Source organism: Ricinus communis, chromosome 1 (genome assembly GCF_019578655.1).
Source record: "Ricinus communis isolate WT05 ecotype wild-type chromosome 1, ASM1957865v1, whole genome shotgun sequence".
Classification (NCBI taxonomy): domain Eukaryota; kingdom Viridiplantae; phylum Streptophyta; class Magnoliopsida; order Malpighiales; family Euphorbiaceae; genus Ricinus; species Ricinus communis.
In genome coordinates, this window is record NC_063256.1 from 17560824 (window position 1) to 17574599 (window position 13776).

The window sequence follows — 13776 nt, forward strand, 5'->3', positions numbered from 1 at the left end:
ACATATGCTTAACAAGCATAAGTCAAGCAAAAAGAAACGAAGTAATCAATTCAAGTATCATAACCAAGATGCTAATGATTTACAAAATACTATCTCAAAAAAATTGTTTCAAACCAACTCCTCACAAGATTCACTCTAAATCACTCAAAGTGTTTAAAGGGTAGTGTTTAATCGCCCAATGCATCAAATACTGTCTTACTTACTATATGGTTGCTCTTAAATCCTATTCCTACTACTTATAGAGAGTCAACAACCATGTGAAGAGGTCTTTATAAGGGTTGTAATGGGGATTAGGTAGGGGTAGGTAAATTTGATAAGAGTTGAACCTATAGTGTTCTACAATGAGATAAATGACTTGCACACAAGCCACAATAATCACAAGGGATAAATAATGAACAGTAGTCTAAGGTGGGAAATAGGAATCAAGTCAAAAAGTAAACTCCCAAAAGCAATTAAACAATTAGCTCACTTACCTTCTTTCTTTTCATCACCCTTCCCTTTTATTCTTCTTATTTATTTTTTTTCTCTTTTTTTTAAGGGAAGAAACATTCACATAATATAATGAATTTCTTATGGATTGAAGGAAGCTACTACAAGTTTCCAATGCTATTTCCAGGATAAAAATTCCCAATAAAAATAACTCATATGCAAAATCATAACCCAAAGCAGAATAAAACTAAGTGGTAATGAAATATGATAGAAATGATGAAAGAAGGGGTTATCTACTGAATTAATAAACGAATGAAGGCTATCTGGCTAGAATGAAAAGCCTAAGTGCCTCTATCATACCAAAGTGTTAAGCTCTTCTTGTGGCCCTCATAAGCATTACCAAGCAAATTCTAAGAGTAAAGACAGTAATTGGCACTCTCAACAAGAAATAAATAAAAGCATATAAAGTGTATTCTTACAATTGAGGCTCAATTTCTCACAAGTGTGCTTTTTGAGTAGGTTCCAAACAAAAATCATCAAAACATAATTAAATAAATCAAAGCAACTTAGTACAAAACTCAAAATAATTAACTTACATTCTTTCGTAAGACTCAACACTATTGGTTTTAACCGATCACATGGACATAAATAGGATTTCAAAAGCAAGTCAACAATAAGAGCATCGAAACAAAGTGAAAAATTTTCAAAATTTTACAAAAAATTGCACAAAGAATAAACAAATAACTGAGATGGGATAAATGAAATGCGATATATGCACTAGAAAAGGATCCAAATTTTATATACAAGAACAATAAAAATAAAATAAAAAACACACAAGGTAATAAAGCTAAAAGATAAACAAAATACAAGAAAACAAGTGTATATAAATATCACCTACCCCACACTTGAAGGACACACTGTCCCTAGTGTAACATGTTATGGATACCCCACATGGTAATGCTCATCTAAGAGAAACAAAGGCAATGCAATCCAAATGCATGACATGTATATAAGAAATAAAGTAAATAAATGCAAAAATAAAAAAAATCTAGGGGACTGCCCTGATCGTCCGCTGAGGTTGGTGTAGTAGAAATTCAGTGCGTCCTCGGTAGAAGCTGCAATTAATAAAATAAAGAATTAAAATCGAAACTGAAAAAAAATTAAATAAAATATGAAAACTAAAACTAATAAAATGTTTCAAAACAAACGGTTAAAATATTAGAAATTAAAGATAAAAATTAGGGTGCCTCCCAAAAGCGCTTCTTTTTTATGTGATAAGTCTTCTTAGCTGGACTCATGGTGAAAAGCAAATGGTGGGGATTGATGACCATCCATCCTTCTTCCAAGCAAATGGTTTCAAGTATCCACTTAGAGGACTAATCGTCAAATTCCTCTTCCCGACGGTCAAGCAAGCTGCCAGTATGATGGCCAAAACTCGCTCCTCATATATTTGCACGTAGTCATGATGCTCTAGGGGCTCTTCCAATTTGAAAGCTGGAGTTTCACCAATTGGAAGGATTGATGGTTGGGCAATTTCTTCAGAAATGTCGATGGTTTTCTCCAGTCCTTGGCTTGGTTCACTTGCCAGAAGAAACTCGAGCTCCTTCAAGACTTCTTCATTGGATAACTCGTGCTCATCTTCCATCATCGAAGGGACTTTTGGAAAATCCACCAAAAATTCCTCTAACTACAACTCAGCATCATCAACTATACATTCCTGTTGGTAGTCTTTCAGAGGAATCATGTTTGCCTCTTCCTTTTCTGGTTCTATCTCTATGTTCAAGGAGTCGTCCTACACATAAGCATCATCGTCAAACATAGTAGATAAACCAGAAAAATTCTCACCTGAAAGCAAAGTGACGGCACTCAAATGTTCCTCGGATTCAGTAGCGTTTGATGGAGTTCCCAATTGCTCTTCAGCTAGTAACTTGAAGATCAAGCCTTCTTGATGCTGTATGTTCTCAATCGAGGCTTGTTGACCTTCAAGTACCCTCTCTGGTTGTTGGAATCTATCCTCAAGACTTGTAAAGAACCTCATCATCAGCTCCTCTGACACTAACTCTTCATCTTGAGTTAAATGTGCAAGATTAGGCTGCTGATATGGTTGCTGAGATCCTAGTGGTTGTTGTCCATCTAAGCTCCATCCAAAGGGTGAATGAGTGCTATATTCTTGATTGTAGGTGCTTTCATACGAGTTATTTAGCCAGCTTCCCGTATAGTTCACCTGTTCAAAGTTATAAGAACAATGAGCAAAATCACTACACAATGGACAATCATTACTCAAATGTAAACCATAATAAATTTCATAAAAATCTTGAGATGAAAGGATAGGAGTGAAGAGTTGATCGGTAGCCCTGCAAAACGATTCCACTCGAGCTCCTAAGGCTGCATGGATGTCCCAATTTTTAGCACTCTCTTGGTTTTCGATCCCATTCTCTAACGCGTCATACAAAGAGTTTGAATTTAGCATTGAACCTCCTTATCATTCACTACCTGAATCATAAACTTGAACTAAATAAATATGTACAAAAATAAAATAAAATAAAATAAAATAAAAATATAAAAAAATAAAAATAAAAATAAAAATAAAAAGTTTGGTTAAAGTAACAAATAGCAAATTTCGCTATAGTTTTCAAACATTCCCCAGCAACGGGGCTAAAAACTTGATGGTTGCTATCTATGCAGCTACTATCTAAGGCAGTTTACCTATCGATGTAGTCTAGCACTAATGGCAAGTATCAAGGAAAAGAACTTGATGTTTGCTAAATGTGTTAGCTACAATCTAAGGCAGTGTACCTATCGATGCAGTCTAGCACTAATGGCGAGTATCAAGGTCGTATTCCTCGGCAAAGTGAAAGCCCAGAGTTACTCCTTTGTTCTTTGTTATATTAACCTAAAATGAGTGATGAATACTTTCTAAACTAACTAATAGCTACAATCTAAGTTCTAAGGGAGATGCAAGAGTAATTGATAACTAAAATAACTAGGGTAAGAGAGCAAACACAAAGGAAACCTAAACTAGTTGGCAATCAAACAAAAGATAAAGGATTGTTGAGTCTAATTATGCTACCAGTGGACGAATTCTTAACCGAATTCGGTTTCTCTCTCTCGATAACCGAATTCGTAAATCTAATAACCTAAAGTTGGAATCTCTTCCTAACGATTGATTCTTAAATTAGCATTAAGCTTTAATCCGCCTCTATTAAGCTTTGTTAATTCTTAATCCGGCTAGTTAATTATCCTTATCTCTAAGTGATTATTAACCAGTTCTTACTATTCAAAATTTTAAATGCCAAATGGACTTCTCAATCACACAAAGCAATGTAAACACACAATTCACAACGTCTGATGGATAATGATTATCTTATTAATACTGAAAGCAAGAAGAATACAAAACTAACCCAACAATCCAACAATATAATATCAAGCCAACATAGTAAAGAAATCCCAATGGATTTAATCAATCTAGCTAATCATGTTCATTATTAAAATACACAAGAATTCAATTACAACAATAAGTAAAGGTAGAGAAAACCTGATTACACCCTTGGATGAGAGTAAACAGCCCCAAATCCTTTTGCTCCAATTGAATCGATTCTTGTTCCTCTTGTTCGATTTGAAAACTAATCAACGAACCTCGCCCAATCTTCAATCTCTGAAGGGAATCCGCTTAAAACCTTGATCCAAGTCTCCTTTTCCCTTGGTTCCAGCTCAGAAAACCCTTAGAGAGAGAAATATTAGGGTTTGGGACATTCTCCCCCGCTCCCTCTTTTTCTTCCCTCTCTTCTTTCTTTTAACTAATTCCTCCTCACGCCAACACAGTGTTCCCAACCCGGGCTGGTGTTGATGCCCGTGTTACTCTCTATGGCCGTGCTCCCTAAAACTTCTGTTTCTTTGATGTTTGATGCACCAACACGGCCGTGTTGGTGAACGTGTTGGGAACACGGCCAGTGTTGAAACCAACACGGCCAGTGTTAAAACCAACACGGCCATGTTCAGCTTCCTCTTGCTCGTACTTAGCTTGTTTCGGCAGCTTCGACATCCAATTATGCTATAATTCTTCTCTTTATCATCCTTTGACTTCTTTTGGACCTAATGCACACAAAAAGACGTATATGGTGAGTGTTGGGACCAATTCACATCCAAATGTCCATAAAATCAATCTTAAAAACCCCATTTAGATGTGTGTATTTTACATACATCAAATAACCCCATACTTAGCTCATTGCTTGGCCTCAAGCAATCAAAAGTAAAATAAGTAAAATAAACCACTAAGGAACAATACTTAAACTGACAGACAAGCTAGAGAGCTCTTGCACCTATCCTTAACAAGCGTAAGTCAAACAAAAAGAAACGAAGCAATCAATTCAAGTATCACAACCAAGATGCCAATACTTCGTAAAATACTGTCTCAACAAAATTATTCAGAACCAACTCCTCACCAGATTCACTCTAAGTCACTCAAAGTGTTTAAAGGGTAGTGTTTAATCGCTTAATGCATCAACTACAGCCTTACTTACTATATGCTTGCTCTTAAATCCTAATCCTACCACTTATGGAGAGTCAACAACCATGTCAAGAGGTCTTTATAAGGGTTGTAATGGGGATTAGGTAGGGGTAGGTAAATTTGATAAGATGTTGAACCTATGGTGTTCTACAATGAAATAGATGACATGCACACAAGTCACAATAATCACAAGGGGTAAACAATGGATAGTAGTCCAAGGTGGGAAATAGGAATCAAGTTAAAATGTTTAGCTCACTTACTTCCTTTCTTTTCATCACCTTTCTCTCTTATTTTTCTTTTTATATATTTTTCTTCTTTCTTTTTTTTTTATTTTTTCTTTTTTTCATAAGGGAAGAACATTCACATAATAAAGTGAATTTCTTTTTGGATTGAAGTAAGCTGCTACAAGATTCCAAAGCTATTCCCAAGACAAAAATTCCCAATAAAAACAACTGATGTGCAAAATCATAACCCAAAGCAGAATAAAACTAAGTGGTAATGGAATATGATAAAAGAAATGGTGAAAGAAGGGGTTATCTACAGAATCAATAAATGAATGAAGGCTATTTGGCTAGAATGAATAACCTAAGTGCCTCTATCATACCAAAGTGTTAAACTCTCCTTGTGGCCCTCATAAGCATTACCGAGCAAGTTCTAAAAGTAAAGACAGTAATTGGCACTCTCAATAAGAAATAAATACAAGCATATAAAGTGTATGCTTACAATTTAGGCTCAATTTCTCACAAGTGTGCTTTTGAGTAGGTTCCAAACAAAAATAACCAAAACAGAATTAAATAAACCAAAGCAACTTAGTACAAAACTCAAACTAATTATCTTACATTCTTCCGCAAAACTCAACATTATCGGTTTTACCTGATCACATGGACATAAACAGGATTTCAAAAGCAAGTCAACAGTAAGAGCATCGAAACAAAGTGAAAAATTTTCAAAATTTTACAAAAAATTGCACAAAGAATAAACAAATAACTGAGATGGGATAAATGAAATGCGATATATACACTAGAAAAGGATATGAATTTCATATACAAAGCAATAAAACATGAAAGCAAGTGTATATTAATATCACCACCCCACACTTGAAGGACACATTGTCCTCAGTGTACAAAATATAAGAAATGAAAAAGGAAAAAGAACTAATACTGGCCTGACTATAGCTCCGGAGTGAAAAGAGGTGCATCCAGAGGTATATCGGTATGGCCGGTCCGTGGTGGAGGAGTGGCTGCTCTCTGAGGATCGGAAGTAGTGTCACATGCAGGAGCTGGTGGATCAGCAGGAGCAATGTCAATAGGATGCTTGTCAGGCTGTTGTGTTGAAGGGTGCTCAGTCGTGAGGAGGGTCAAATTTGGATCATCCGCTAGAGGATGTCAAATGGCTCGCCTCGAACCCGGCCTGTGTGACAGTGCAAAGTCTGTAGTAAAAATATCATTGGCCGTAGAGGCTTCTAACCTACCTCCCTGCTCAATCAGGGCCTGAAGCATAGCCCTCTGCCTCTCAAACTGAGCCATCATCTGGCTCTGAAACTCAGCCTCACGCTGTAAAAGGTCCTGTTGAAAAGCCTCTTGTCGAATGAAATGTTGCTGCTGCTCCTCTGCCAACCTCTGCACTCTAAGCTGCTGCTCTCTAAACTCAATTGGGGAGACTCCTAAAACAGCTGATGAAGAACCAGAAGGAGCTGAAGTAGACGGTCTGGAGGAAGACTCTGGAATATCAGAAGAAGGTGGGACATCCTGTGTACCATGGGCTCGTGGGGCAGGTCGCTCCTCTCTGAGTGCTGCCAAAAGAGCATTCCTCATTATATACTCTGGTCCTAGCGGACCCTGCCTATGAATCACCATCCCCATACTAACCATCTGGGGAAGTCCCAACATCTCCATCACCCCCAGCTTTGTCAAATGTGGTATCGCTTGCTCCAAAACTCCTAAGCTCCTAGCTAGTCGAGTAATGTAAGTCCCAAAACAGAAAAATACCTTCTTTGAGTTGTTGTAGAAGGCACTGATCTATCTGGCCAATAAGTACCCCATGTCGACGGACTGGTGCTGGTCCATGCTGTAAAGTATAAACAGGTCCGGCTGGGTAACTACACCACCGTTATCTCCCCTACCATTGATGGTCCTAGCCAGCAATGCATGCAAGTACCGCAGTCCCTCAGGCAAGTTAGACGCCTTGGACTGACTGGCATTGTAACCCTCAGTGTCATCAGAAATCTCAGCCCACATCTGCGGATATGATACACCAGGCGTGTGTATACAACGACTATAAACCTCCCCAGGGATATCCTCGTTAGTCCACAAGCCCAAGTGTACCCCAAACTGCTGTACACTCATCTTGAAAGACTGCTCTGCTAGTCTGAAACTGATCGCATCCGATTGTTGGAAGTCCCGCAACTGGCTCTGCAGAAAGAAAGGCCGCAACCCATACCAACTCCCTATATGTTAGTTCAACTATCTCAAAGAAATGCCGAAATGGGGCGCCTCAAGATATCGACGATCGCACTGCAAGTCCGACGGCCCAGTCTATCCTACGCCTCTTTCCCAAATCTTTGTGCCTCATCCATTGATACCTCTGCTCAAAGGTGGGCTGCCCTTGGAAAAGTACGAATCGATGGCGCCGCGGTGGTCTAATTTGGCCTGAACTAGTCGGTGCAGCGCTTGACGATTGAGAGGAAGAGGAGCCATCGGTCTGCCTCCTCTTGTAAACTCCTGATCCTCGTCTGGTAGACATGGTACCTGAAAAAAGAAATTTTTAGTACTAAGGATCAACAAAATTCTGGCAGCATAACGGCATAAAAGGGACAAACTGAATGATTTAACTTGATAAAATTAAACCGCTCAATGTCCTGCAAAGAAAATTCAATCCACAATACTACCAACCAATTCTAACCATTTAAATTTTCAATTTATCCACATGGAGTTTAACTTCGCCATCACAAGGCAAACCAACATGCTAATATAAAATAGATACAACAGAGTCCACTATAAATGATGTGAGCCTATTGTTTAACTGCCAACAATAATAATAAAGAGAAAAATAAAGAATTAATCACAATCATGAATAATGGTAGAAAAGAAAAACGGAACATATGAGCAAGTTAAGTATCTAAACTAAATTAAAGAAAACAAAAGAAAATTAAGCTCAAACATGAATGTAAATGCATGCACCAAATAAAAAAATAATGAATTAAACTATAATAAAAAATTGAAACACAAATTCGAACACAAAGAAAACATAAATTCAAACTAATATCAAAATAAAATAACAGAAAATGAAGTTGGAGGGTACTTACTTGACAAACGCCATATCCAAAGCTTTCGAGATGAGAAATAAGAAGTGAGAGAGTAAGAGAGGAGAGAATTGCTAAAACTAAAAGGAGAGCAAAATTTTTAGCCATTTCGAAATGAAGTGGCATATATAGGCAGTGTACGGAACAAGCCCGTGTTCACCAACAGGGGCCGTGTTCATGAACACGGTCCGGATATCGGGCCGTGTTAAGCTTAATTAAAACGCCGACTTACCACTTCGAGAACACGCCTGTTTATGGAACATGGGAACGTGTTGGAGACACGGTCAGGCATAAATGCCCGTGTGGCCTACTGTCAACGTGTTCATCTTAATTTGATTTTCTTCAATTAGAACACGGGCCGTGTTAATGAACATGGTCTTGAACACTTCGTGTTGATCTCCTGAATGCAAAGTTAGCGACTCCAAAGACTTTCTCACTCTTTCTCCACCGCACAACCAATAAGTCCTCAACTCATACACTCAACATAAATAAAACTTACCAAAAACAAACATGAAACCTAATCAACTAAGTTCACAGTGAAAGGGTAAAGTATTCAAATTGAAAATAGAATTTGGGGTGCCTCCCAAAAGCGCTTCTTTTTGATGTGATGACTCTTCTTACTTTGGACTCATGGTGAAAAGCAAACGGTGGGGATTGATGACCATCCATCCTTCTTCCGAGCAAATGGCTTCAAGTATCCGCTTAAAGGGATAATCGTCAACTTCCTCTTCCCAACTGTCAAGCAAGCTTCCAATATGATGGGCAAAACTCGCTCCTCATATAATTAAACGTGGTCATGATGCTCTAGGGGCTCTTCCAATTTGAAAGCTGGAGTTTCAACAATTGGAAGGATCGATGGTTGGGCAATATCTTCAGGAGTGTCGATGGTTTTCTTCAGTCCTTGGCTTGGTTCACTTGCTAAAAGAAACTCGAGCTCCTCCAAGACTTCTTCATTGGATAACTCATGCTCATCTTCCATCATCGAAGGGACTTGTGGAAAATCCACCAAAAATTCCTCTAACTACAACTCAAAGATCATCAATCGTACGTTCTTGTTGATAGTCTTCAAGGAATCATGTTCGCCTCTTCCTTTCCGGTTCCATCTCCATGTTCAAGAAATCGTCCGCATGGGAAGCATCATCACAAACATTGTAGATAAACCGGAAAATTCTCACCTGAACGCAAAGTGGCGGCGCCAAGTGTTCCTCGGATTCAGTAGCGTTTGATGGAGTTCCCAATTGCTCTTCAGCTAGTAACTTGAAGATGAAGCCTACTTGATGCTCTATGTTCTTAATGGAGGCTTGTTGACTTTCAAGTACCCTCTCTATTTATTGGAATCTATCATCAAGACTTGTAATGAACCTCATCATCAGCTCCTCCAACACTAACTCTTCATCTTGAGTTGAAGGTGCAAGATTAGAAATTTCGATGTGGTTATTGAGATTCCGTGGTTCGGGCCATCTAAGCTCCATCCAAAGGGTGAATGAGTGCTCCACTCTTGATTATAGATGCTTCCATACGAGTCATTTGGCCAACTTCCTGTATAATTCACCTGTTCATAGTTATAAGAACAATGAACAACATCACTATACCATGGACAATCATTACTCAGATGTAAACCACAACAAAATTCACAAAAAACTCGAGATGAAAGGATAGGAGTGGAGAGTTAATCGGTAGCCCTGCAAAACGATTCCACTCGAGCTTCTAAAGATGTATGGGTATCCCAATTTTTAGCACTCTCTTGGTTCCTGATCCCATTTTCCAACGTGTCATACAAAGAGTTCAGCATTGAACCTCCTTATCATCCACTATCTGAATCATAAACTTAACTAAACAAATATGTACAAACAAAACAGAAATAAATATAAATGAAAATTAAAAAAGAAATGGCTAAATTAATAAATAGCAAATTTTACTCTAGTTTTTAAACATTCCCCGGCAACGGCGCCAAAAACTTGATGTTTGCTAAATGTGTTAGCTACAATCTAAGGTAGTTTACCTATCGATGTAGTCTAGCACTAATGGCAAGTATCAAGGAAAAGAACTTGATGTTTGCTAAATGTGTTAGCTACAATCTAAGGCAGTGTACCTATCGATGCAGTCTAGCACTGATGGCGAGTATCAAGGTCGTATTCTTCAGCAAAGTGAAAGCCCAGAGTTACTCCTTTGTTCTTTGTTATATTAACCTAAAATGAGTGATGAATACTTTCTAAACTAACTAATAGCTACAGTCTAAGTTCTAAGGGAGATGCAAGAGTAATTGATAACTAAAATAACTAAGGCAAGAGAGCAAACACAAAGGGAACCTAAACTAATTGGCAATCAAACAAAAGATAAAGGATTGTTGAGTCTAATTATGCTACCCGTGGACGATTCTTAACCGAATTCGGTTTCTCTCTCTCGATAACCAAATTCCTAAATCTAATAACCTAAAGTTGGAATCTCTTCCTAACGATTGATTCTTAAATTAGCATTAGGCTTTAATCCGCCTCTATTAAGCTTTGTTAATTCTTAATCCGACTAGTTAATTATCCTTATCTCTAAGCGATTATTAACTAGTTCTTGCTATTCAAAATTCCAAATGCCAAATGGACTTCTCAATCACACAAAGCAATCTAAACACACAATTCACAACGTCTCATGAATAATGATTATCTTATTAATACTGAAAGCAAGAAGAATACAAAACTAACCCAAACAATCCAACAATATAATATCAAGCCAACATAGTAAAGAAATCCCAATGGATTTAATCAATCTAGCTAATCATGTTCATTATCAAAATACACAAGAATTCAATTACAAAAATAAGCAAAGGTAGAGAAAACCCGATTACACCCTTGGATGAGAGTAAACAGCCCTAAATCCTTTTGCTCTAATTGAATCGATTCTTGTTCCTCTTGCTCGATTTGAAAACCAATCAACGAACCTCGCCAAATCTTCAATCTTTGAAGGGAATCCGCTTGAAACCTTGATCCAAGTCTCCTTTTCCCTTGATTCCAGCTCAGAAAACCCTTAGAGAGAGAAATATTAGGGTTTTAAGACGTTCTCCCCCGCTCCTTCTTTTGATTTCCTCTCTTCTTTCTTTTAACTAATTCCCCCTGTCACCGCCAACACGGCCGTGTTGGTGGCTGTGTTCCCAACATGAGCTGGTGTTGATGCCCGTGTTACTCTCTGTGGCAGTGATCCCTGAAACTTCTGTTTCTTTGATGTTTGATGCACCAACACGGCCGTGTTGGTGAACGTGTTGGGAACACGGCCAGTTTTGAAACCAACACGGCCATGTTCAACTTCCTCTTGCTCGTACTCAGCTTGTTTCGGTAGCTTCGGCGTCCAATTATGCTCCAATTCTTCTCTTTATCATCCTTTGACTTCTTTTAGACCTAATGCACACAAACAGACACATATGGTGAGTGTTGGGACCAATTCACATCCAAATGTCCATAAAATCAATCTTAAAAACCCCATTTAGATGTGTATATTTTACACACATCAAGTATCAAGCTCGTATTCCTCGGGAAAGTGAAAGCCTAGAGTTACTCCTTTGTTCTCTGTTATATTAGCCTAAAATGAATGATGAATAATTCCTAAATTAACTAATAGCTACTCTAATTGTAGTCTAACTATGGCTACTAGGGAAGGATTAATTCAAGTTAAGGAATCATCCCTTGGGAATTCTTGTCTCTAGGGAATGGAGACTAAAGATGGAATTGATTGATTGAATTCAATTTCCTTGGGAAAATCTCTACGCAATTAACGCCTTTCTCAAGGACATTAACATCTTAACTTAGATTAATTAGGTTGAAATCTCTTCCTAACTCTAATTATCCAAATTAGCATTATGTACCATTTAAAACTATTGAGAGTTGTTAATTCTCAATTTGGTAGAACGAACACTCTATCTCTAGACGAATTCAATTCTAGGTTATAAAGGACAATCCAAACCTAAATGTCTTTCTCAAGAATATTCAAATTCCAAAAATCATTCAACAAGATATGAAGAACAAATCAATAAGCACTTCCATTGCAAAAAATATTGAAAATCAAGACATTCAATTCAAAGGTTAAGTACAAAAATCCCTAGATAAAGAACCCCCAATGGGTTAACAAGTTTAGCTAATCATGTTCATTATCAAAACCCACAAGAATTCAATTACAACAATGAGTAGAGGTAGAGAAGCCCGAATACACCCTTGGATGAGAGTAAACAGACCAATTCCTCTTGCCCAATCATGAATCAATTCTTATTCCTCTTGCTCGAATTGAAACCAATTAACGAACCTCACCCAATTTTTAATCTTCGAAGAGAATCCAATTGAAACCTTCGTCCAAGTCTCCTTTTTCCTTAGTTCTAGCTCAGAAAACCCTTAGAGAGAGAAAGAATAGAGTTTAGGACGTCCTCCCCCCTTTTTTTTTGTTTCCCTCTTTTCTTTCTTTTAATTAATTTTTCCAGCTGCCGCGAACATGGCCTTGTTGATGCCCGTGTTGGGAACACGGCTTGGTATTGGTGGGCATGTTGGGAACACGGCCCCATGCTAATGGCCATGTTAGTCTCTCTGGTCGTGCTCCTTAACGCTTCGTTTTCCTATTGTCAAATGCACCCAACAAGGCCCGTTTGGTGCCCGTGTTGGGAACACGGCTTGCTTTTCAGAATGTGTTAGGAACACGGCCACTGTTAAAACGAACACGACCGTGTTTGGCCTCCTCATTCGCGAACTTGATTTGTTTCAGCAACTTTGACGTCCAATTCTGCTCCAATTCTTCCCTTTATCACTCTTTGACTTTTTTTAGGCCTAATGCATACAAACAGACGCACAGGGTGAGTATTGGGACCAATTCACATCCAAATATACATGAAATCAGCCCTAAAAACCCTATCTAGATGTGTGTATTCTATGCACATCATTCACCGTTGCTTATCCCCAGCAACGGCGCCAAAAACTTGATGGGCTACTAATGCAACCTACATCTAAGGCAGTAAACCTATCGATGCGGCCTAGCACTAGTGAGTATCAAGGTCGTATCCCTAGAGATCGGGTGAACCTAAAGTTACTGCTGTTCGCTATGTTATCTAGTATGAAATAAGGTGTGAGAAGTCTAAATTAATTAACTAATGACTATGAATGCAAATAAATGAATGAACATCAACTAACAATCGAAAGACAATCGCAACAAGGGAAACAAACCTAAAGGGGATCTAAGTGATGGAATTCTAAGGTTGATTTTATAAATTACCAATCTTGCTTACTCGTGCCTAAATCCTGAATCGAACTCGGTTCCTCTCTCGAGCTCACCGAGTTCCTAAACCTGCACTAACCTAATGGAATCTTTTCCTATCAGATTATTACAGATTAGCATTAAGCGTGATTTAGAACTATTAAAACTTGTTAATTCTTAATCGGGCGAGTAAATTAACCTTATCTCTAAGTGTTAACTACCGCTTCACCGTTCAAATTCCAGTTGTAACAAGCATTTCTCAATGTCAAGAAACAACCTAAAGACAATTAATTCAATGTCTCAAATTAATTGAATCAAA